The 25,902-nt window shown below is 42.2% G+C and overlaps 1 non-coding gene across 1 annotated transcript; it reads right to left on the reverse strand.

Annotated features, from left to right (window-relative positions):
• Positions 1-23,661: 23,661 nt before the first annotated feature.
• Positions 23,662-23,768, reverse strand: LOC118489355. The gene has a single exon (XR_004887374.1). It is a non-coding gene; the product is annotated as a small nucleolar RNA R71 (small nucleolar RNA).
• Between the last annotated feature and the right edge of the window lie 2,134 nt (positions 23,769-25,902).

A 25,902-nucleotide genomic window follows, 5' to 3' on the forward strand; every position in this document is an offset into this window, starting at 1 on the left:
TTACAAACTACAGGGGTTAATTATGTCAACATGTTTAAATGATACCTCTGAGTGACCCTTTAACATACCCGAGGCTTTGTAACAGTAAAATACGCTCACTAGAATATACGATATAAATTTCGCGAAGTTCCGTTTTAAAACGAGAAAGTTATGATCAATTCCGTATGCAAGGGGTTAGAAGCGTCAACAATGAATGATAAGGCTTTTCGGATAGCAATTAAACTAAACGGGGACTTAACGGCGCGGGTAAATGATTTGTAAATAATCGAGGCCCAAATCGCAAAGTTACCCCTTCGAAACCGAAAGGTCAGGCTAATAATGGCAAAAGATTTGAAAATCTTGAATTACAGGCCTCAGGCGGGTCGCATTAGAGAAACAAGGAAGCTTATGCGGGCCGCGAGCCATGTGAAGATCCGGTTCCTGACATAAGGATTCAGGCGGCCCGCGTGAGCCTAGCCTGATCCTTAATGCGGGCCGCGTCAAGGTGCCAGATGCAGAAAATATGCACAGATTCACTGTTTGATGTTTTAACCGACCTTGGGTGCAATTATGGCAGCATGGGCGCCCCCTACATGTCCCCTAGCACTCAGGGACAGCTGCTGATCATCCATGAGCAATTATAGACTTAGTTGTGATGATCTTGTGCTCTAATTTTCACTATAAAAGGCAATGTAATGCACACAATTGAAACACACCTCAAACCTGCTTTCTTGACCACTTCTGGAGCTCAAGAGCATTCTTCTAACATCTCTGGTCGTGCACCAAGCTTCTGTAAGTATGCCTAACCCTTTGTGGCTTAGTTTTTGCTTAGTTATAGCCTAAAAGTCAATCCGTCGTAATTAACGATTGACTTGACGATAAATCACAAATGGTCTAGTGGTTTGTCGAATCAAAAGTAGTTATATGATGGTAATCATGTGGGCATTAAACCCCTAAAAGGGCACCCTCTAATTCCCACTCTAACCAGTCCAAATGTCGAGTCAAACTTGCTTAGAAAAAGTCAACAGGATGCTATTTTACGATTTTAAGCATAATCAGTAATGTAGATGGCATGTAATCTGTTTTAACACTCATATAACATGATAATAAGGATATTAACTAGTCTAAGCTTGTTTGATCCGACCATTTACTGTTTTGACCCGGTTCGGAACCGAAAGTCGCAAAACTTTGACTTTTGCTTAGACTTCAGTTCTGACCCGTTATGGTATGATTTAGATATGCCTTAGGACTCTCTTAGGACCAGGTTACATGATGGTATAACCCTCTGTGACCGGTCCGTTGTTTGTCCGAGTCTTTAGCACATTTCCGTTAAATGCTTAAAAGTTGACCGTAACGCCCTTTCCAATTTAAAACGAGAATTTTTGACATGTGAAAGGACAATAACCTTAGTCACTGATTTCTAAGCATGTCCCTAAAATTTCACGTCAATCCGAGGTCCAGAATAGGAGATATGCTAAATAGCGCAATTACGGAAACTTTAGTAATTAAATGGCGCAATTAGCATAACGCCTATCTAAACCCAAATTTCGACACCAAACCTTTTACCCACTGATGTAAAATAATATTTTGAGATTTTTAAAGATTTTTAATGATTTTAACCTGCTCATAACATGCGGTTATGGCATCGGTTCGGTAAATACCGAATATACCCTTTTCGAGCGTAACTTGAGTTCTACAAGGTCTTTTGACCCGATTCCAGTTGCTACTGATTTTAAGTAATAAATAGAGTATTTTGGACTTTATAAACTGTTCGGAAAACTCAGATTTCCTGTAGAACTCAGAAACCTCTTTTATAATCTTTAAAATGACCGAAATACCCCTACGGGGCAAATATAGGATTAAAACTCGTTACGGGCATTATGGAAGGTATACTACTGATACCACAACCTCTTTAAAGCATATTGACCTAGGAAACTTGTGTAGGACTCTTACGGTTACCCGTTACGCCTTTTGCGCGCACGGTTCGGCTTATGTAACTAGTTTACATAAAATAGCCGAAACGGGTCAAACCTTATTGTTTTGACCTCAAAATCCAGAGTGTGATTATATTACCCATATAAAACAAGTCTTCAAACTTGTTGGGTCCGAATCACATTCCATTCCCGGTTTTCGCCTTTCACGCGATTAAGCCGTAATTATCCTTTGAAACCAACCGGTCTAGCTAAGGCTACATTAAAGACCCGTTAGGATTCTAATAGGTTGTTATAAACCTTCGTTCCAGAATAGGAGACCAGTAAAAGATACTTGCATTTATTTGATTGAGGATATTACTTGCAAAGGTAAATACTTTTAACTTATTTTCCGTTATACGGGCTTGGGTTACGGTATTTAAAATACCACTTGGTCGGGCAATTGACCCCAACTCATTAGTAGTTGGGTATTATCAATGTGACCCGTTTAAAACTTTGTTTTGTTGACTTTACGCCTTTGGGAGCTTAACGACCATGTCCCGGATATCCTTGGCATGAATTTACGAAATGGCCACGACCCCGACACACGGGTGTAGGCGTACACCCGTAATGTGTCTATATTATTAAAGGTATAACCGTTGGTTTTCCCACCACGGCTTTATGCTTTGTGGCGTGTCTATTAACCTTTAACCAGGCACGACCCGGGCGACCGAACGCATGGTAAACATGTAATTCTTTTACAAGATTTAATTATAAATTATCCCAAGTTACAAAGAGTTTGTGCCATGTGCATTCAAATCAATTTTATTATACCTTTTACAAAAGTGTCGATTGAATGTATTTACCAGTGTAAGCTGACGTATTTTCCCAAAAAGATTAAATGCAGGTACTAAGCGTAATAGGCTGGATATTTCCCCTTAGCATCAATAAAGAGTCTCGCAAGCTTAAGATGCCTACGTCTGTTGAACAATACTTATATTTTATTTTGATCCTCTGTGGATTATATTTCGACGATTATGATACTTTGATATTACATTCAATGGTTGAAATATATTTATCTTTATGCTTCCGCTGTGCATTTATATATTGTGGTTTGACTATATTGTTGCCAACTACGTCACGGTAATCCCCCACCGGGCCCACCGGTGATACACGTGGAAATCGGGGTGTGACATATGTGTTACTTGTACATGTTTATTTATGTTTATGTTGTGGTGATTAATCGAAACGCAGTCGCAACTCTATGGCAACGCAACTTAATTGCAAATGCTGAACGCAAGTTATTTATAGTGATTGTATGTTAGATATAGTAGTTAGGTTATTTGTGTAACTAATGGGTAATTCTATCGCATCGCAACGATCAACACGCGAATCGAAACGACAATACTCAACACGCCGGACACTTGGATCGAATGGCCAACCGATCGAGTGGCCATCCGATCGGTGGCCAATCCGACCCTTGTGCACTTTCCTCTTTTGGAAACCCCATAAATACCCTCCTGTCACATCACTTGTGATGTGACAGCTCGCTCACTCGACCAGCCGCACTCAGACCTTCTTTCTCTCGATTTCTCGCGATTCTTGTAAGTTTTCAACCTAAATCTTGTACTTCTATGATCTACACACACTTCTTCATCATTTTCTCTTTTGAATCTTAACTTTTAAACATGAAATCAACGGATTTGAGGTGTTCTAGGGTGATGTCATCATGGAGTTCTTATGAACTTCAAGTTTTGACCTCATTCCACCAAGGACAACCCATATCTGAAGGATTTCCACAAGATTAAACAATGTTTTCGCATAGATCTACACATCTTCATGGTTAAAAGGATTGAGAGATAGTTTTCTAACTTTCTTTCAACTCTTTTACACTCAATGCACTCAAAACCGATGGAATCGGAGCTTGTACAGACCTTCTACTCCTTCTTAGTGATGTGTTGGTTCAAGACCTGGTTTCTATCAAAGTGACAACCGACTTCGGGTTAAACATGAACAACCGTCACGAACCAGTAAACTGGTCGGATTTGGGTGATTCCTGTTCGAACGGATAACTTGGGTCTTGATGGGGTTTCTGTTGTCTTGCACGTTGTTACACCGTCTTGATCAAACCGCAAAACCTTCAAAAACTTAACAACTTTCAAGGTTGCCAGAATATCAGATCGCGGGACGGATCGTCGTCCGATCGGATTGCCATCCGATCGACCCGCAATCCGATTGGATTGCACCTGGATTCACACCTAAACTTTTCTTCAAACCTTTAAAGCTCTGAACGTCGAACGGATTGACGTCCGATCGGATAGCCATCCGATCGAATGACCATCCGACCATGTGACATTTGGAACTTCGACACTTAATCATTTTCACAATTTTCAAAGATCATCAGTGACAATCTTGCTGTGAACTTGTTCTCACTAAGTGTCCTACCAATCGGATCGCTATCCGATCGAACGACTGTTCGATCGACCGACCTGAAGGGTAGAGATACTTCTCTGTTTTCAAAATGCTACAACGAAAATTTCAAAGCCATCATACACAAACACATCCTTACCAAACGAATGTCAATCCGATCGAATGGCCATCCGATCGGATGACCATCCGAACGGATTGACATCCGATCGACTGGCCATCCGATCGGATTACCATCCGACACTTAATCATTTTTCACCGTTTAATGCACCGCTCATCGTTTATACTATCGTTAACTGTTCAGGCTAATCTCTCAGCGCTCCCTTCAATCCAAGAGAGTGTTTACTTGTTAAACGCTATCTGTGAGTATACTCGATCTCTTTTTGCTTTACACACTTTTGGGTGTTACATACGTTACTTACTCAAAATCACAATCGACATACAACGCAAACACTGTTTATACGCTGACTGTTATTGCATGCTACGTGCTATTCGATGAATGCTTGTATGTTATGTTAACAAAGTGATTGTTGCCTGACACCTTAGCAACGATAGTACTATAGTTTGGACTCAGCACCTGTCGTGGACAGGGGTTGTTAAGGGCTTTACTTCACGTGTCCCAGTGGGGATATGTGTAGCGCATTCTATAACTCGCAGTCACGTCTGTGCATATTTCTCTGTCGATAACCTACTTGCCTTCACTTTGTACATGTTTCATGCTGGTTATGCGTAAACGATTTCGAACTCTATTATATTATCAAACTTGTATGCTCACCTTTACACTATGTGTATTGACCTCTATTTTAACGTATGTGACAGGTGCTTAGGATGTTTTGCTGCTATGTGGGAATCAAGCTAGGATGGAGTCTTAGAAACAATCGAATTAAATAAAATATGAGTTGTCGGAACCGTATTTGGTTTATGAGACAATTATTTGTAATAACTGTTTGTTTAGATATGTTGTGGTATGGGACATGACATTTAATTATCTGGTAATGAATAGTTGTTATGGATACTCATGGACAATCTGTTTCGCTCAGTGCCATGCCCCGATGTTTTCGCCATCGGTTAGGGTGTGACAGATTGGTATCAGAGCCATAACTATAGGGAATTAGGCAAGACTCGACCTAGTCCGGGTCGATGTCTTAGAAACGACCTAGTCTATAGTCTAAGCACCAACAGACCGACTTGTGCATACCCGGTAGGGGTTTTGTACGAGCTTACTTGCTATTCCCGCTCGCACTCGTTGAACACTACACTATCACCGCACACTATTTTTCGAAAATAAACGAGTGATTGGATCGAGATTAGGTGTGAAAACCGCAAACTCTCGACCGGGTCGCTTGTTCGACCCGCATTTTTATCTATACATAGGAGAATTTGCGTTGAATCGGGAGTGAAATCCGTACTTTAACGCAGAGTTTCCCTCTATCTCATCAACACAGAAAGAAAGTTGTTAAGCCAGGGGTGAAACCCGAACCTTGATGACTTATTCCGCTCCATTTTGGTTTTACAAAACTCTCACCAAAGTCTCGACGGACTCCAACGACTTGAAGTCACGCTGAAACTGGAAGGATGCGTGCCGTTTGCCCAAAATCGAGGCGAGAGCACAGTCCCGAAACCCAAAGTTTGTACCAAAAGTCTTTGTGAATAGTCGAATCACTTTGGGTAGTCGACGTCTATCAAGCCTTAGACAATCTATTTCGATTTCAATCTCACAATCACTGATTTTATGTATTTCGATTTTGAGCCCGCAACTGCTGACTCTGATATTTGTCGTTTTATGTGGATTTATGTATTTACTGTGGTTTTATATGTTTATGTGTTTCAATTTTTGGTAATTTATACGCTCTTCACTTCCCGCTTTGATCGACACACACAATTCGCACTGCACATCTATCTCAAAACGTTAACAAATCGCTGCTACTTGTGGATAATCGTATGCTATGTTACTCGCTTATGCTATGCTACTCGATGTGTACTCACTAATCGCAATCGCTATTCTCGAATTCGTAAACTTTGAATGATAGGTGATTATGTGTGACCAGGATAGGTGAATACGTGCAAAATATAGTAGGGCCGCAAGGTTACTGTGTTATATGTGCCTTATGTGCTTTCGGGCTCTACATGCCTATGTGCTTCTGTGGATTATGTGCCTATGTGCCTATGCGCTTATGTGATTAGACGTGTTCCTGAGCTTTAGTAGTAATACGTGTGAGGTGAGATTCGACTATATAGCATTTTGAATCCTATGACGATGTCTATTGCAGACAATGTCGTCATTTGGATCGTTTAACTCGTGCTCTGCTCGCCGCAATCATGATGACAAACGCATCGCCGCCCGCGTCGCTAAGCAAATGGCGAAAGTCATCCCCCAGATTGTCAGCGAGTTGAATGAAAACGCTAGCAAGTCTTCTGAAGAGTCCCGGACTGATTCACCAAAGTCTGCTTTTAGCTTCAAGCAGTTCAAAGCTTGCGGTCCAAAGGAATTTACCGGCGAAGATGGGCCTACGGCCATGTTCCAATGGTTTGATTCGATCGAAGTCACCTGCGCTAGAGTGGTTGTCCTGATAATCTCCGTACTCTTAACGCCACTAGCGTCTTCCAATCCCGAGCTCTAGATTGGTGGACGGCCGAGAGAAACAAGCGCGGAAATGATGCAGCTTACGGGTTGACGTGGGATGAGTTGAAGGACGTTATGATGCAAGAGTTCTGCCCTCCCCACGAGCGCCAAAAGCTGGAGGACGAGTTCTGGCATATCAAGCAGAAGGATGGTGACAACGCTGGTTTGACTGCTCGCTTTAAGCAGCTAAGCATAATCTGTCCTAGTCAAGTTACTACGCCCAAGATCAACATCAAAAAATATATCCGTGCTCTTCCGGATTGCGTGGCTGATTTCGTTCAAGCTGGAAAGACGTCAACCATTGAGGAAACTTTTCTACTCACTGCTGAGATAAACGACAAGCGAGTCAAGGCTGGTTACTGGGATAAAGCCTCCAAGAATACGCATCAAGCTACCACTGCTTCAACCGCTGAAATTGCCGTCGCTCCGCAGTCTTCAAAGTCCTCTCGTCGCAAGAGGAAGAACAACAACAACAGTAGCAAAAATTGCGTTGTCACCACTGCTGCCCCGCTCCAATCAGTACCTGCTGAACCGCAACCTCAACACCGCCAAGTAGCGACACCGGTTACCCATGCACCGCCAGCAAAGCGTGCATACACTGGTCCTCACCCGGCTTGCCCTACTTGTACCTATCACCACCCAGTGGGAACCGCTTGCAGATACTGTGTGCACTGCAATATGTACGACCATTTCACTGCCAACTGTCGTACTGGTCCACGTCAAGCTCCAGCTCCAGCCCAGGGTCAAGCTCCTGCTCAACAAGCTCTACTTCCTGATCCTCAAGGCCAGCAAGCGGCTCCTGCACCCGCGATCCTAGAGCTTGCTTTGCGTGTGGTGATCCCAACCACTTCGCAAACATGTGCCCGAATCGAGTGGTGAAGCAAGAGCCACAACAGCAGCAACCCCAGCAACAACAACAACAACAGCAACAGCAGCCAGCAGCCCGAGGACGTACTTTCAACATCAATGTCCGCCAAGCTCAAGCCGATAACAACGTGGTCAATGGTATGTTCCTTGTGAATGGTATTTATGCTTCGTGTTTATTTGATACTGGAGCCGATAACTGTTTTGTATCGTTAGAATTTGAAAAGCTCCTTAATCGTAAGCGAGCCCATCTCCCCTCGACGTTCGATGTTGAAGTTGCCACCGAAAGAACCGTCGCTGTTAATTCTGTTCTCCGTGATTGTAATCTCGAACTCAACAATCACATCTTTCCCATCGACCTTATTCTGATGCAACTCGGTAGTTTTGACGTCATAGTAGGCATCGACTTTCTTCGCGAAAACCATGCTGAAGTTGTTTGCTTTGATAAGATGATTCGTTTCTCACTCGCTAATGGTGATCAATTGTGTGTTTATGGTGAAGTCGCGTCGAAGAAACTCCAACTCATGTCGTGTGTCTAGGCTAGCAAGTATCTCTGCAAGGAATACCAAGCTTTCCTGACACACATTGTAGTAGCGGAGAAGGAAAAGAAAAGAACCACAGGCGTAAACGATGTTTCCGTTGTTCGTGATTTTCCTCTTGTCTTCCCTGATGATTTACCTAGTTTACCTCCGAGTCGTGATATCGACTTTCGTATCGACCTCATTTCTGGAGCCAACCCCGTTGCCAAATATCCTTATCGCCTCGCTTCGTCCGAAATGCGCGAACTCTCGAGTCAGCTCCAGGAATTGCTTGATAAAGGTTTCATTCGCCCTAGCACCTCTCCTTGAGGCGCACCAGTCCTTTTCGTCAAAAAGAAGGATGGGTCGTTCCGGATGTGCATCGACTATAAGGAGTTGAATAAGCTGATAATCGAGAATCGCTATCCTCTGCCTTGAATCGATGATTTGTTTGATCAGCTACAAGGTGCTACATGTTTTTCGAAGATCGATCTACGCTCAGGCTATCACCAGTTATGCGTTCATGAGGAGGATATACCCAAAACCGCTTTTCGCACCCGTTACGGCCACTATGAGTTCATTTTCATGCCTTTTGGTTTAACCAACGCACCAGCGGTTTTATTGGATCTGATGAATCGCGTGTGTAACCATTTCTTGACTGCTTCGTCATCGTGTTCATCGATGATATCCTTATCTATTCCAAGTCGAAAACCGAACACGCGCAACATCTACGTTTGGTTCTCGAACTACTCCAGGGGAATCGACCCTACGCCAAGTTCTCCAAGTGTGAATTTTGGCTGGAGGAGGTTCAATTCCTCGGTCATATAGTCAATAGTCAGGGTATTCACGTCGACCCCGCGAAGATCGAAGCTGTTAAGAGTTGGGTTACACCTAAGAACCCTTCTGAAGTCCATTCTTTTCTCGGACTAGCGGGCTATTATCGCCGATTTATCGAAGGATTCTCTAAAATCGTCGTGCCGCTTACCTCTTTGACGCATAAAGACAAGCCTTTTGTTTGGGGAATTGAACAAGAGACTGCCATTTAAACTCTCAAGCATATGCTCTGCAATGCTCCCGTTGTTGCTTTACCCAACGCAAACGATCACTTTATTGTCTATTGCGATGCCTCGAACCTTGGTCTTGCTTGTGTTCTCATGCAACGAGACAAGGTTATCGCTTACGCATCTCGTCAGCTCAAGATCCACGAGAAGAACTATACAACCCACGACCTTGAGCTAGGCGCAGTTGTTTTTGCGTTGAAAATTTGGCGACACTACTGATGTGTGTAAAATGCAACATATAAATTACATCAATTGAGGCATAAAACTAACCCTTTTTAAGTACTAATATTGGAAAAAGAGTGTTTTTGTCTTCCTTTTGTATTTTCAGGATAAAATGAGCTCAAATTCACAAAAGAAGCAAAAAGACAGCTAAATCTAACATAAATACAAGAAAAGGAACAAAAGTGGATTGCCCAACCCCTCAACGGCATCTTCCCAAGCAGAAAAGAGAAGTCAGAAGACTGAACACGCCCCGTGCTCAGCCAGCACGGGGCCGTGCCCAAGAAGCAGCAGAAAAGACAAACCTATAGAAGCTTCTATTGCCCACCACGGGGTCGTGTCCAGTGAGCACGGGGGCGTGGCGAAAGTACAGCAGGCGCATTAATTGTAATTGCGAATTACAATTAATGAAGAGAGAGAGTGTCAGACAGGCACGGGGGCGTGTCCAGCGGACACGGGGCCGTGCCCAGCCTTCTGTTCAGCCTATAAATAGGAGTGCTTGGTTTCATTTCAATTCATCCCTTGGCACACCACCTCTCTCACACTTCATCCACCACCCACCACCATCACAACACCATCATCCACCACCATCATCCATTGTCCATCATAGAGTGTGTGAGTCGTCTCGGGATCCAAGATTGATCGTAAGAGTTCTTGACAATCAAGGCCATGTTTGCCTAAGTCTCTTACATCACTTGGTGAAGACAAGTGTTTAGTATAATACTTTTTATTTTTAATCTTTTGCACTTTTTATTTGGTTTTGTATTAATGACTTTAATAACTAGTTGCTTATGTTGAAGATGATCCTTCCTTATCGTTTGTCCGTGGTGTCTTGACATTATTTTACTGTCTATATAAAATAAAAGATTTTCACCATTCATATCTCCACGGTCTATATAGAGGTATGTTGGCTACCTGGTCGGGGGTTAAGGGAACGGTTTGGTAAGGGTCTTGCCCTTGTTCAGCGTTTAGAGGTCCTGCAAGGGACCTGGGTCAAATTTAGTAGGATCTCCTTCAATGCCCATAGGTATTGGATGGCGGGGATCCAAACTCTTTAACCCCCTCATAAGTTAACTACTATTAATACTATAACCCAGTTATTTAGGACTGTATCCCTGCTGACTCAGACTACTTAGCCGAGGGTAACGTCACCGCCAAAAGCGGGGCCTACCATAATTTGCATTAATAACTTAATTCATTATCTTCCAATAATCCAACCCTTTAGGATTGTATCCTTGTTGACTCAAACTACTGGGTTGAGGGTAACGTCGCCTTCAAAAGAGGGGCCTACTACAATAACTAAGATAATCTCTTAAACAAGTGCAAAAGTGCGAAAATAATCAAAGGTTATACTAATACACGAGTCGGATCCAAGTGATTCATCTTGTCTATCTGTTTTTATTTTATTTTAATTTTCAGCATTTAGTTAGTTTTTATTTTCTTAGTTTAAAAATCTTTTATAACTTCTTTTTGATTTGATTAGACGTTGAGGATAAACCGGTACTAAAAGCTCTTGTGTCCTTGGACGACCTCGGTATCTTACAAACACTATACTACGTCCACGATGGGTGCACTTGCCCATATGTGTGTTTAGTGTTAGTAAATATCGTGTTTTATAAATTTAAAAATTGGCTAAAAGTGTAAAAAGGGCTTAAAATATACATCTAAAATATATCACACTTCACGCACATCAAGTTTTTGGCGCCGTTGCCGGGGACACAAGGATTTTAATAAAGCTTAAAATCGACGGCCTAATCAGTTTTTCAAAACCTTTTTAAAACGCGCGCACATTTTTCTGCATTTTAGTTTAGTTTCCATTTACAGTAGCCTGAACACGGGGCCGTGCTCACTGAACACGCCCCCGTGCTGCATTTTTTTAGTTAGATACCCAGATACAGAGTCTGAACACGGGGTCGTGCTCACTGAACACGCCCCCGTGCTCAACGTGACCAGTAACTTTAATTAAAACGCCCAGATACAGATCCTGACCACGGGGCCGTGTCCACTGAACACGGGGCCGTGTCCAGCTTCTGTTTCCGTCTTTGTTTTTGTTTTCTGGTCCCGAGACTCAGTTGTGGTCTGTTGAGTGATTCTTATGGATCAATACTCAGGATGTTACAACTACACCTATGATGATGATGATTATAGGGGTAATTATTGCACTAATTGTCGTAACACACACTCGGTTGAATATAGTAACTCATATCAACCATCCAATTCATACAACCATTATGAGGAGCCCAGGTACGAACCGTCAACTTCATACACATCCTATGAAGACCAAAGGTATGAACCTTCTCCCTCATACTCATATTTTGATGAACCAAGGTATGAACCTTCATACTCATACTTTGAAGATTCAAGATATGAGCCACCACCTTCATACACTTATTATGAGGAACCATGGCGTGAACAACCCACCTCATATGAGTACTATGAAGAACAAAGTTACAACCCTTATCCATCATATACTTACAATGAAGAACAATGGTGTGAACCATCTACTTCATACGAGTATTATGAGGAGCCAAGGATCGAACAACCGGATTCAAGCTTTGAGGATCCCAATTCTTTTTCTCTCACCGAAGTAACCAATAGGATATTAGAACACATTAAAACTATCGAACGTTGCATAAAAGAATCTCGCGCAAGGGAAGAGGAATCCCGCGCAAGAGAAGAATTAAATTGTAATAATAACGTAGAGATAGTTGAAAATGTAAAAATGGAAGAACAAGAAAGTGAAAAACCGACACATGAGTTAAACAACGAAAAAGGTGAGGGCGGTAATGTTAACTTACAAGAAGAGTCTAATTTTGAAGAAATTGATCTCTTGTCACCTACTTTCGAAAATCATTGTTTAGTAACCCCTCATGCAAAGTTTTTAAAAGAGTTAAACACTAGTGCTAAAATCAAAGAAATGGTAAGTGTTAAGTTAACTAATGATCAAACCTCGCTAATAAAAGAAGATCCTTTTGAAATTAACATTACACCGGTTCCATGTTTCTTTCAAAATTCATTTATTAGTAATATCACCATTGATAAAGATCTTTGTGTTAACATAATGCCTAACTACATTTTTGAAAAATTAAGTATTAGTGATTTTTCTCCACTTCAAATACCCATTTTTCTATCCGATCGGAAAGTAATAAAATCAATCGGTGTAATTGAGGATGTTTTGGTTCAAACAAATCAAATGGTAATCCCAACCGACTTTGTCATCCTTGATGACGCTCCTCTAGTCTTGGGAAAACCTTTTGTACAAACTCATAAAGCTTTGAAAAACCGGAAATTCAACAATCTACCTCTTCAGTTAGGGGCATTCAAAAGGAGCATAGATCTTGAGCGTTCAATGAAATATCCTTTTGGCAATAATGACCCCCTAATTGAAGATGAAGATGAACCACCCGATACGATTGAAGAGGATGACCACTTTGTTGAAGAAGAGATCGCCATAGAACAAACTTTTGAGGTTCTTGATCTAAATGAGCCACAAAATAAGGTGTCTTCTAAAGACCCACCCATTGAGGTCAAAGAACTTCCTAAAGGTTTGGAATATGCTTTTCTAGACAAAGATGGTAGTTTACCTGTAATTATTTCTTCTAAATTAAGTAGCATAGAAAAAGAGAAATTTGTCAGTCTTCTTAAAAAACACAAAAACGCGATCGCTTGGAAGCTTGTAGATATTAAGGGAATAAGTCCTTCCATGTGCACGCACAAAATTTTAATGAATGGTGATTACAAAACAGTAATTCAACCACAACGAAGAGTAAATCCCAATGTACAAGAAGTGGTTAAAAATGAAGTCATCAAGCTACTTGACGCCGGACTAATCTATCCTATCTCCGATAGTCCATGGGTAAGTCCCGTCCAAGTAGTCCCAAAGAAAGGAGGTATGACGGTAATAACTAACGAGAAAAATGAATTAATATCGACAAGAACCGTCACAGGATGGAGAGTTTGTATAGACTATAGGCGATTAAATGAAGCAACAAGGAAAGACCACTTTCCTTTGCCCTTCATTGATCAAATGTTAGAACGACTATCCGGTCATAAATTTTATTGTTTCTTGGATGGTTTTTCAGGTTACTTTCAAATACCAATAGCACCAGAAGACCAAGAGAAAACAACTTTCACATGCCCCTACGGAACCTTCGCCTATCGACGCATGCCATTCGGTCTATGTAATGCACCTGCAACAGTCCAACGTTGTATGGTAGCCATTTTCCATGATATGATAGAAAAGACAATGGAAGTCTTCATGGACGACTTTTCTATCTTTGGAGACTCATATGACCAATGCCTCGTTAACCTCGAACGAATGCTATCCCGATGTGAGGAGACTAACCTCGCCCTTAACTGGGAAAAATGCCATTTCATGGTAACAGAGGGAATAGTACTCGGTTACAAAATCTCAAGTGAAGGTATGGAAGTTGATCGAGCAAAAATAGAAACTATTTCTCGATTACCTCCACCATCCTCCGTTAGAGCAATCAGAAGTTTCTTAGGGCATGCCGGATTTTATAGAAGGTTTATCAAAGACTTTTCAAAAATTTCAAGACCTCTAACAAAATTACTTGAAAAAGATGCACCTTTCATCTTTGACAAGGAATGCAATCAAGCATTTCTAACCCTTAAGGAAATGCTAGTCAATGCACCTATCATGATAACACCCGATTGGAAATTCCCTTTCGAAATCATGTGTGATGCAAGTGACTTTGCCGTTGGAGCAGTCTTGGGGCAAAGAAAAGAAAAGGATTTCCACCCAATTTATTACGCTAGTAAAACGCTTAACGATGCACAAGAAAATTACACAACTACAGAAAAAGAATTACTAGCCGTGGTATTTGCTTTTGATAAATTCCGTTCTTACCTTGTTTTTTCTAAAACTGTAGTCTATACAGACCATGCAGCTATCAGATACCTCTTCAAGAAACAAGACGCAAAACCCCGTTTGATCAGATGGATTCTACTCCTCCAAGAGTTCGACATCGAAATCAAGGACAAAAGAGGAGCAGAGAACTCTGCTGCAGATCATCTTTCACGCCTAGAAGACCCAGCTTTGGAGGCGACCAGGGACGAGCAAATCAACGAAAAATTTCCCACAGAGTCCTTGGAGATGATGGAGAGTAGACAAGAACCATGGTATGTCGACTATGCTAATTATCTAGCCAGCGGTATAGTCACCAAAGGATGATCGCATCACCAAAGAAAGAAATTCTTTGCTGATGTAAGGCATTACTTTTGGGAAGACCATTATCTTTTCAAAATGTGTGCCGACCAGCTCATCCGAAGGTGCGTCCATGGTAATGAAGCACGAAGAATTCTCCGTCATTGTCATGAAGGTCCATACGGAGGACATCATGGTGCCGCTAGTACCGCACGAAAGGTATTTGATTCAGGATTTTATTGGCTAACCATTTACAAGGATGCACAAAACCTTGTAAAGGCATGTGATGCTTGCCAAAGATCAGGTAATATTTCTTCCAAAAACGAAATGCCTCAAAACGGCATTCTCGTTTGTGAAATTTTTGATGTGTGGGGACTCGATTTTATGGGACCTTTCCCACCATCAAAGGGAAACAAATATATACTTGTGGCAGTCGATTACTTGTCTAAATGGGCGGAGGCCGAAGCTCTTCCAACAAATGATGGAAGAGTAGTGGTAAAATTTCTGAAAAAATTATTTTCTCGTTTTGGAACACCAAAAGCTTTGATAAGTGATAGAGGTACCCATTTTTGCAATCATCAACTCGAAAAAATATTAACAAGGCATGGGGTCTATCACCGGGTCTCAACAGCGTATCACCCTCAAACAAATGGGCAAGCCGAAGTGGCTAACCGAGGTTTAAAACGAATACTTGAAAAAACCGTAGGTTTAAATAAAAAGGAATGGGCTGACAAATTGGACGATGCTTTATGGGCCTTTCGAACTGCTTATAAAACCACTATAGGCACAACCCCGTATAAGCTCCTCTATGGAAAAAGCTGTCACTTGCCGGTAGAAATAGCTCACAGAGCCTACTGGGCAATAAAAAATGTAAACTTAGACTTAGAAACTGCCGGTAAGAACCGATTTTGTCAAATGAATGAATTAGACGAATTAAGGAACTATGCATACTCTAACTCCGAAATTTATAAGGAAAGAATGAAAAATTTACATGATAAATATATTAAGTCTAATGAATTTCGGGTGGGAGATCAAGTTCTGTTGTTTAATTCACGACTTCGATTATTTCATGGTAAACTAAAATCTAGGTGGTCAGGACCTTTTTCCGTCACCCATGTTTTTCCTCACGGTGCAGTAGAAATTAAAGCTCGAAATGGGATACCATTTAAAGTCAATGGCCAACGGCTAAAACTCTACCAAGGATCCATTAAGGATGAAGAAGAGGAGATCTCACTTCAAACGGTTAACGAATGAAAAGCATCCACATCATACCCAACATGTTACGAACAAGCGAGTGTACATAAAAAACCGGTAAGTCTTCTAACCATTTTTCGGAAAAAGGGGCATGCACACGAGCACGTTAAAAAAAAATCGGCACGAGGCCGTGTCCACTGGACACGGGGCCATGTCGAGGCAACTGTCGGGATAAAACCCTCTTTTCATAACAGTTACCTCATTCCACACGCCCCGTTTCGCCGAAAACGCTCTGGTTCAAGGCGATTTTCCGCAGATTTTCGACGTCACCTCCACGTTTAACAACATCAAGGTATGATTCTATCATCATTAGTAGTTAGATTAGTTACTTGCATGTAGTTAAACATCAAAAATTTGGGGAAAAATCTAGGGTTCTTCAAGTTCATCCGGATCGAACTTCAAATTTTTGATGCAATCTGTTAGTATTAGTTTAGATTAATATAATAGGAAGTAAATACACTTGTATTGTCGATAGATTTGTTCGATTTCTCACTAAAACCTCAAACCCTTGTTTTTGAACCGAAAAAGATGAAATTGGAAGGGTAAACGGGTTGTTTTGGGAAAAAACGACACTTAGGGTTTCATTTTCGGGGGAAACCACAACTACTTGGCTAAAAATTTTCAGATTTTCGGGACCGGGACGAAAAATGAAGTTTTTAGGTTACAGACGCCTGGACACGGGGTCGTGTCCGCTGAACACGGGGCCGTGTCCAGCCTACTGTTTGGAGTTTCTTTAAAAATCTCATTGTTTCGTGTTAATTTTTGGTGTATTCTTTCATATGGCTAAGTTCACAAGGTTCAATGCAAGCGAGCTCGATGCTAGGGCAAGATACGAAATACTTCAAACGAGACCCGAGGAGTACCCCAGGCGAGCATGCACGGACCTGTTAACCATGGTGAACCAGCTGGTCCGATTCAACAACATCGTTACGGGACCACTAGCAGTTGCATTGAACACTCGGCTCTGATCGGTGCATCAATGCACCATGGAGTTCTACAGTACTTTCACCTTTACTTCGAGGTGGGACCCGTTCGACAATGAAGGGGTCGCATTTCGGTGTGGCGGGACAAAGTACTCGATCTCCATGGCACAGTTTGGATCTATAATAGGACTGTACGGGGAAGAGGAATCGGGAAATGAGGAAAATACCGAGGGATTACGAGACTTGGATGAAAATGATCGTCAAGCCGCATGGGCTTAAATCGGTGAAGGAATCTACAACCCTAGCAGCACCAAGAGTACTAAGCTGAGGGACCCGCTCTACCGCTACATTCACAGGCTCCTCACCTACTTTCTTAACCAACGTCACGACAGTAGTGGCGTTGTAGGGTTGAAAGATTTGGTTGTCCTTCACTGTATCCACAACCGGAAGCCTCTCGATGTTCCATATCTCCTGTTACGAAACATGCATCTCAATCGCCTTGCTCGCGCTCCAACACCTATCTTCTTCGGGGGGTGGGTGTACCGTCTTTTCAAGCATTTCACGCGAATTCCGAGGTCCTTTGAAAGAAGCCGATGGTCGGGACGAGTTGACTACCACATTTGCCGGGCCATGAACTTACTTTATGAGGCAGAAGACGGGACGGTGAGCTTCCAAAGGGCACAAGGCTATGCATGGAACCCACAGGAGGCCCTAGTTCTTCACGCACCACCTCCCCACTACCAGTACCAACCCCATGGTGATCCGGGTCAATCCTCATCACAAGGAGGCGGTTTTCCTAACTTCCAAAGCTTACATGATCTTTTGCAGGAAAACCTCATGTGTACCAGGAACGCCTACAACCTCGCCAACAACACATACCACCGGGTCGGAGCTATTGAACGCAACATCAACGATATACAAGACGATATCGGTAGCATCCGGGAGTATATGGCAGGGCATGGGGATGGAGGTGATGATAGCGATGAAGACATGGAGTAGGAGGTTTGAAGGAACAGAAGCGGGTTGATGGCGAGCCCACAGGTTTTAAGTCCCTTTTTCTATCGAACAGTTTATGGCCTGCGTGCCAAGTGTTGAACAATTTACTTTCCTTGACTACTTTTATTTTCCGTTTTATTTTTCTTTTACTTTATGCTTGAGACAATTAACTATGGTAATGTAGGATGTTTGTGTTGCTTGGTGTGGTATTAAGTGATGAAACAGGTACAAACCGAGGCTTGGAGTGCTAGACCTTAGCACTTATACGCCCAAAATGGAGAAACCAGGGGAAGAAACCTGTTTTTTTAGGCTTACAGACTATCCACACGGGGACGTGTCCAGCCGACACGCCCCCGTGTTCACCTCCCAGAACTGCTGTTTGGTTACTGTCCTGCAAATTTTTGCCAGGCACGGGGCCGTGCCTAACCAACACGCCCCCATGTTCGCCTTCTGTAAGTTTTCGTCACTGGCAGTCCACCACGGGGTCGTGTCCAGCGGACACGGGGCCGTGTCCAGACTGCCAGTAACATAAATCTTTGCTTTTTAACACCACATTACACATCCAATCAACCTAAAAATTTATTTTTGGGACACATTGAGGACAATGTGTAATTTAAGTGTAGGGGGGGGGGAAGCTAAAACCTTGAAATTTTGCAAGTCCTATTAACAAGCCTAACACAAAACTCTATTGGAACCGCTAATCACCCCAAATTTTTTTCAAAAACTTTTCCTTTTTTTTACTTGTCTTGGTTTAATTCGGGAATAACAAGTTCTAAAAAGGGTATATTTTTACAAATTTACAACCGATAGCGTCGTGATAAAAAGAACCAACATAAGAAAATTATGAAACGGCATGACAAGCTTGGTTAAAATTCGATTATATATACTTGATCACATAAAAACCCATTCCCACAAAAGTGAGTTTTGAGCCTTTATTGAGCATACAAACTTATATCTTTAGACTAAATGCTCATTTTTCGTTTTTTGTGTGAATAGCCGCTTGGTTCTTACGACTCTAGAACTTGTCACGACGATTCATTCCCGGTCCTTACCAACTTAAACCCAAGTAAGTAAATGATGGAGGCATTAGGACTAACCATTTTTCTTTATACACCATTATTTTTCAATTTTTTTTACCACCTACCCAAAAATCCCCCTAGTTAACCCCTTTGAGCCTAAACCTTTCATTTCTTTACCCTAAAACCTTTTCACCCACCAAAAACCCTTTTTATTTTCATCCTTTATTTTAGTAACAAGCTCGGTTTTTCGTGTGACTAAAAAAAATGAATGAATGAAAAAATGATGAAGTTAGAAATAAACAAACAAAGCTATTAAAACAAAAGCTTGTTTGGAGAAATACTTCGAAATAAAAAGTCACTAAAACAAAGTGTTTTACGAAAACCGACGCTTTTTACGCTTTTCGCCATTTTTCTACTAACTCATTCACCCACCTTTAGCCCAAGCCTATACCCAAAAAGTCCTCTTGGTATTTACAAAGGTAACAAGTTAAAAGGAGGAGGATTGATTGCTTGGCAAGCTTATGGTAGGAATAAGTTCCACGCCGCTCTCGAGTGATTCACTAAAAATACACCTTCGGCCGAGTGCGAGTGATTTCTCCCGTGAGGTATGTGAACTTGTATATAAATGGAATTTTAAAAAAAGGCATGATTATGCCCAAATTAGTAATTTCTCCTATGAAACGTTCTAAACAAATCATAATGAATAGGATTGTAAATAAATAAAAATAAAACCCAAAAAGATCTTGGATTCCCGACACTCTATGACAAGCCAAAAACCTTCTCTTCTACCCATTCCATTTGGGAGTGTGAGCCACATATTAAAGAGTTTTGCTTGAGGACAAGCAAAAGTTCAAGTGTGGGGGTATTTGATGTGTGTAAAATGCAACATATAAATTACATCAATTGAGGCATAAAACTAACCCTTTTTAAGTACTAATGTTGGAAAAAGAGTGTTTTTGTCTTCCTTTTGTATTTTCAGGATAAAATGAGCACAAATTCACAAAAGAAGCAAAAAGACAGCTAAATCTAACATAAATACAAGAAAAGGAACAAAAGTGGATTGCCCAACCCCTCAACGGCATCTTCCCAAGCAGAAAAGAGAAGTCAGAAGACTGAACACGCCCCGTGCTCAGCCAGCACGAGGCCGTGCCCAAGAAGCAGCAGAAAAGACAAACCTATAGAAGCTTCTATTGCCCACCCCGGGGCCGTGTCCAGTGAGAACGGGGGCGTGGCGAAAGTACAACAGGCGCATGAATTGTAATTGCGAATTACAATTAATGAAGAGAGAGAGTGTCAGACAGGCACGGGGGCGTGTCCAGCGGACACGGGGCCGTGCCCAGCCTTCTGTTCAGCCTATAAATAGGAGTGCTTGGTTTCATTTCAACTCATCCTTTGGCACACCACCTCTCTCACACTTCATCCACCACCCACCACCATCACAACACCATCATCCACCACCACCATCATCCATTGTCCATCATAGAGTGTGTGAGTCGTCTCGGGATCCAAGATTGATCGTAAGAGTTCTTGACAATCAAGGCCATGTTTGCCTAAGTCTCTTACATCACTTGGTGAAGACAAGTGTTTAGTATAATACTTTTTATTTTTAATCTTTTGCACTTTTTATTTGGTTTTGTATTAATGACTTTAATAACTAGTTGCTTATGTTGAAGGTGATCCTTCCTTATCGTTTGTCCGTAATGTCTTGGCATTTTTTTACTGTCTATATAAAATAAAAGATTTTCACCATTCATATCTCCACAGTCTATATGGAGGTATGTTGGCTACCTGGTCGGGGGTTAAGGGAACGGTTTGGTAAGGGTCTTGCCCTTGTTCAGCGTTTAGAGGTCCTGCAAGGGACCTGGGTCAAATTTAGTAGGATCTCCTTCAATGCCCGTAGGTATTGGATGGCGGGGATCCAAACTCTTTGACCCCCTCATAAGTTAACTACTATTAATACTATAACCCGGTTATTTAGGACTGTATCCCTGCTGACTCAGACTACTTAGCCGAGGGTAACGTCACCGCCAAAAGCGGGGCCTACCATAATTTGCATTAATAACTTAATTCATTATCTTCCAATAATCCAACCCTTTAGGATTGTATCCTTGCTGACTGATGTGTGTAAAATGCAACATATAAATTACATCAAATAAAGCATAAAACTAACTCTTTTTAAGTACTAATGTTGGAAAAAGAGTGTTTTTGTCTTCCTTTTGTATTTTCAGAATGAAATGAGCTCAAATTCACAAAAGAAGCAAAAAGACAGCTAATTCTAACATAAATACAAGAAAAGGAACAAAAGTAGATTGCCCGAACCCTCAACGGCATCCTCCCAAGCAAAGAAAAGAAAACAGAAGCCTGAACACGCCCCGTGCTCAGCCAGCACGGGGCCGTGCCCAAGAAGCAGCATAAAAGACAAACCTGTAGAAGCTTCTATTGCCCACCACGGGGCCGTGTCCAGTGAGCACGGGGGCGTGGCGAAAGTACAGCAGGCGCATTAATTGTAATTGCGAATTACAATTAATGAAGAGAGAGAGTGTCAGACGGGCACGGGGGCGTGTCCAGCGGACACGGGGCCGTGCCCAGCCTTCTGTTCAGCCTATAAATAGGAGTGCTTGGTTTCATTCCATCTCATCCCTTGGCACACCACCTCTCTCACACTTCATCCACCACCCACCACCACCATAACACCATCATCCACCACCATCATCCATTGTCCATCGTAGAGTGTGTGAGTCATCTCGGGATCCAAGATTGATAGTAAGAGTTCTTGACAATCAAGGCCATGTTTGCCTAAGTCTCTTACATCACTTGGTGAAGACAAGTGTTTAGTATAATACTTTTTATTTTTAATCTTTTGCACTTTTTATTTGGTTTTGTATTAATGACTTTAATAACTAGTTGCTTATGTTGAAGGTGATCTTTCCTTATCGTTTGTCTGTGGTGTCTTGGCATTATTTTACTGTCTATATAAAATAAAAGATTTTCACCATTCATATCTCCACGGTCTATATGGAGGTATGTTGGCTACCTGGTCGGGGGTTAAGGGAACGGTTTGGTAAGGGTCTTGCCCTTGTTCAGCGTTTAGAGGTCCTGCAAGGGACCTGGGTCAAATTTAGTAGGATCTCCTTCAATGCCCATAGGTATTGGATGGCGGGATCCAAACTCTTTGACCCCCTCATAAGTTAACTACTATTAATACTATAACCCGGCTATTTAGGACTGTATCCCTGCTGACTCAGACTACTTAGCCGAGGGTAACGTCACCGCCAAAAGCGGGGCCTACCACAATTTGCATTAATAACTTAATTCATTATCTTCCAATAATCCAACCCTTTAGGATTGTATCCTTGCTGACTTAAACTACTGGGTTGAGGGTAACGTCGCCTTCAAAAGAGGGGCCTACTACAATAACTAAGATAATCTCTTAAACAAGTGCAAAAGTGCGAAAATAATCAAAGGTTATACTAATACATGAGTCGGATCCAAGTGATTCATCTTGTCTATCTGTTTTTATTTTATTTTTATTTTTCAGCATTTAGTTAGTTTTTATTTTCTTAGTTTAAAAACATTTTCTAACCTTTTGATTTGATTAGACGTTGAGGATAAACCGGTACTAAAAGCTCTTGTGTCCTTGGACGACCTCGGTATCTTACCAACACTATACTACGTCCACGATGGGTGCACTTGCCCATATGTGTGTTTAGTGTTAGTAAATATCGTGTTTTATAAATTTAAAACTTGGCTAAAGGTGTAAAAAGGGCTTAATTATATATCTAAATTATATATACACTACACACGCATCAAGTTTTTGGCGCCGTTGCCGGGGACACAAGGATTTTAAGAAAGTTAGGAATCAACGGCCTAATCATATTTTTATTTTTCTTTTTAATTTTTAGGATTTTCTTAGTTTTTTCAGCTTCTGCAGAGCTCAGCACGGGCCGTGCCTGGTCGGACACGGGCCGTGCCCAGCATCGTTACTGGCAGTTTTTAGTTTTCCAAGTTACAGAAGGCTGACCACGGGGCCGTGTCGGTGCAACATGGGGCCGTGTCCAACTTCCAGTACTTGGGATCTGGAAAACAATCACTGTAACTCCGACCACGGGCCGTGTTCGCTGAACACGGGGCCGTGGTGAACCTTCTGACCAGCATTCTTTTCTGTTTTTATTGCAGGACTTGGAACCAGACACCAATCTTACATAGTGTATGAGCTCCAGTTCTAATAGGGACATAAAAGAACCTCTAGAAGAACCCGAACGCTTTCTCAGAAAAAGACTAAAAGCTAAAAACCAAGAGATAGTTTCGGGTGATCTACCTCCAATGGCGGACCAACGTACCCTCATGGATTACCTACGACCCACCGTAGGTAACCTAGGCGCTGCTATCAATGCACCGAATGTTGAAGCTAATAACTTCGAACTTCGACCGCACTTGATTCAAATGCTCCAAAACTCCGCAACCTTCCATGGGCTTGCGGACGAGGATCCCCATCTACATATTACTAATTTCTTAGAAATATGTGATACCTTTCGGATCAATGGAGCATCAAATGACGCCATCCGCCTCCGAATGTTTCCTTTCTCACTAAAAGACCGAGCGAAAGCTTGGCTCAACGCCCTCCCAGCTGGATCGGTAAACACCTGGGATGAACTAGCCCAAAAATTTCTATATAAGTATTTCCCTCCCGCTAAAACGGCTAAATTAATGACTGAAATTAATACATATTCACAAGAGGACGGGGAATCCTTATATGAAACTTGGGAAAGGTTCAAGGAGTTATTACGCAAGTGTCCACATCATGGCCTTGCGATATGGCAACAAGTATCCACTTTCTCTAATGGACTGTTGCCACACACTAGGCAGACACTTGATTCTAGCTCCGGGGGACTTTTAGGTAATCGACGCCCGCATGAAATATATAACCAAATTGAGGAAATTGCTCAAACCAATTTTCAATTGCACACCCCCGAGGCAATAAATCTATTGCCCCGGGCGCCCATAAGGTCGATGAAAGCACTTCTTTACAAGCCCAAATCGAGGCCCTTTCTTCAAAAATAAAAAAATTAGAAATGACAAAAACAGTCTCGGTTATGGCTTGTGAAGGGTGTGGTGGGCCACATGAAAATTGGAGTTGTATGAAAGAAACGGACGATCAACAAGAATCGGCAAGCTACATTGATAATAGACCTAGGCCGTCGGGTCCTCCAACGGAAACTTACAACCAAGGATGGCGAAACCACCCAAACCTTGGTTGGAGAGAACCCGGCAATAGTAGTAACCAACAAACCCAACGAACAAACTTTCAACAACCAAGAAATGAGTCGCAAAATTTCACTCAACAACAAAGTGGACGAGAAAGGCTTGAAGATACTGTATCTCGCCTCATCTCCGACACTGAAAAGAAAAACTCGGAAAGATTTCTACAATTAGAATCAAATTTTAGAAATCAACAAGCTAGTATTCAAAACATAGAAAAACAATTAAATCAAATAGCTCAAAATTTTGCCGAGAGACCGCAAGGCGCATTACCTAGCAATACCGAAACAAACCCAAAAGCGCAAGTTCATCTCATCACGCTACGAAACCGCACCGTAGGGCCTGCAGAAGCGCCGCCGCCAATAGAAGAAACGGTATCCACACCTCTGCAGGAAAAGAACTCCCCTCCGTCACCAGAGCCTACCAAGGCTCCTCGAGTTTCGTACCCCGGTAGGTTAATCCGTCAAAAGACCAATGAGCAATTCGCGAAGTTCGAAAGTCTGTTAAAGCAATTGCATGTCAATATTCCTTTTATTGAGGTCCTAACCCAAATGCCCAAATACTCTAAGTTCATGAGGGACTTCCTCACTCATAAAAAGAAAATTGAAAATTTGCAATTAGTCAATTTAGGCGAAGAATGCTCAGCCCTCGTACTCAATAAACTTCCCCAAAAGAAAATCGATCCCGGAAGCTTCATGATTCCCTGCTCAATCGGGGAGTCCCCCGTTCGTAATGCACTAGCCGACCTTGGGGCTAGCATTAACCTCATGCCCTCATCAATGTTTAAAAGACTCGGCCTAGGAACAACGAGTCCTACAAAAATGAGCATACAACTTGCTGATCGATCCGTCAAATTCCCGCAAGGTGTCATTGAAAATGTCTTGGTAAAGGTAAGCAAATTCGTCTACCCAGCCGACTTTGTCATACTCGATATGGAGGAAGACACCGAGGTCCCCCTCATACTAGGGAGACCATTTCTTGCCACCGCACAAGCGGTGGTAGATATGAATGACGGAACACTCACTTTGAGGTATGGGGATGATGAAGTAAAATTCGGAGTTGGGAAGAGAATAGAGGACGACGACCCGGTCAACTACATGAAGGTTATTGTTTCGAGTTTGGATGCTGCTCTCCGACGGTGTAACATGGGACGCCAAGCATCCCACTCAGAAAATATATAACCTCACATTGGGTCTAGCCAAGGACCCTTATAAACGTGGCGCGCCACGGAGGCATTCCGCGGAACTATCCTTAGTTTAGTTTAATCTTTTAGTTTTAATTTGCAGGAATAAAACACACTCGTGGTGGTAATGGATGAAAAAGGGAACGAGAAAAATGGCCCCATGCACAAGAACGAGGCAACCCGACACAAATCTCCATTACAGAAGGCTCAACACGGGCCGTGCTGGCCCCGTGTTAAGCCACCTGCAGAAAAAACGCCCAGTTCAGGTAACTGGACACGGGCCGTGTTCACCAGACACGCCCCCGTGTCCAAGCTTCTGTCTCATTTCTTTAATTTCTGTTACTGGCACCTGAACACGGGGCCGTGTCCGGTCCCCACGGGGCCGTGTCCAGACTGCCAGTAACATAAATCTTTGCTTTTTAACACCACATTACACATCCAATCAACCTCAAAATTTATTTTTGGGACACATTGAGGACAATGTGTAATTTAAGTGTGGG

The sequence above is a fragment of the Helianthus annuus genome, chromosome 17, assembly GCF_002127325.2.
Source record: "Helianthus annuus cultivar XRQ/B chromosome 17, HanXRQr2.0-SUNRISE, whole genome shotgun sequence".
NCBI lineage: Eukaryota > Viridiplantae > Streptophyta > Magnoliopsida > Asterales > Asteraceae > Helianthus > Helianthus annuus.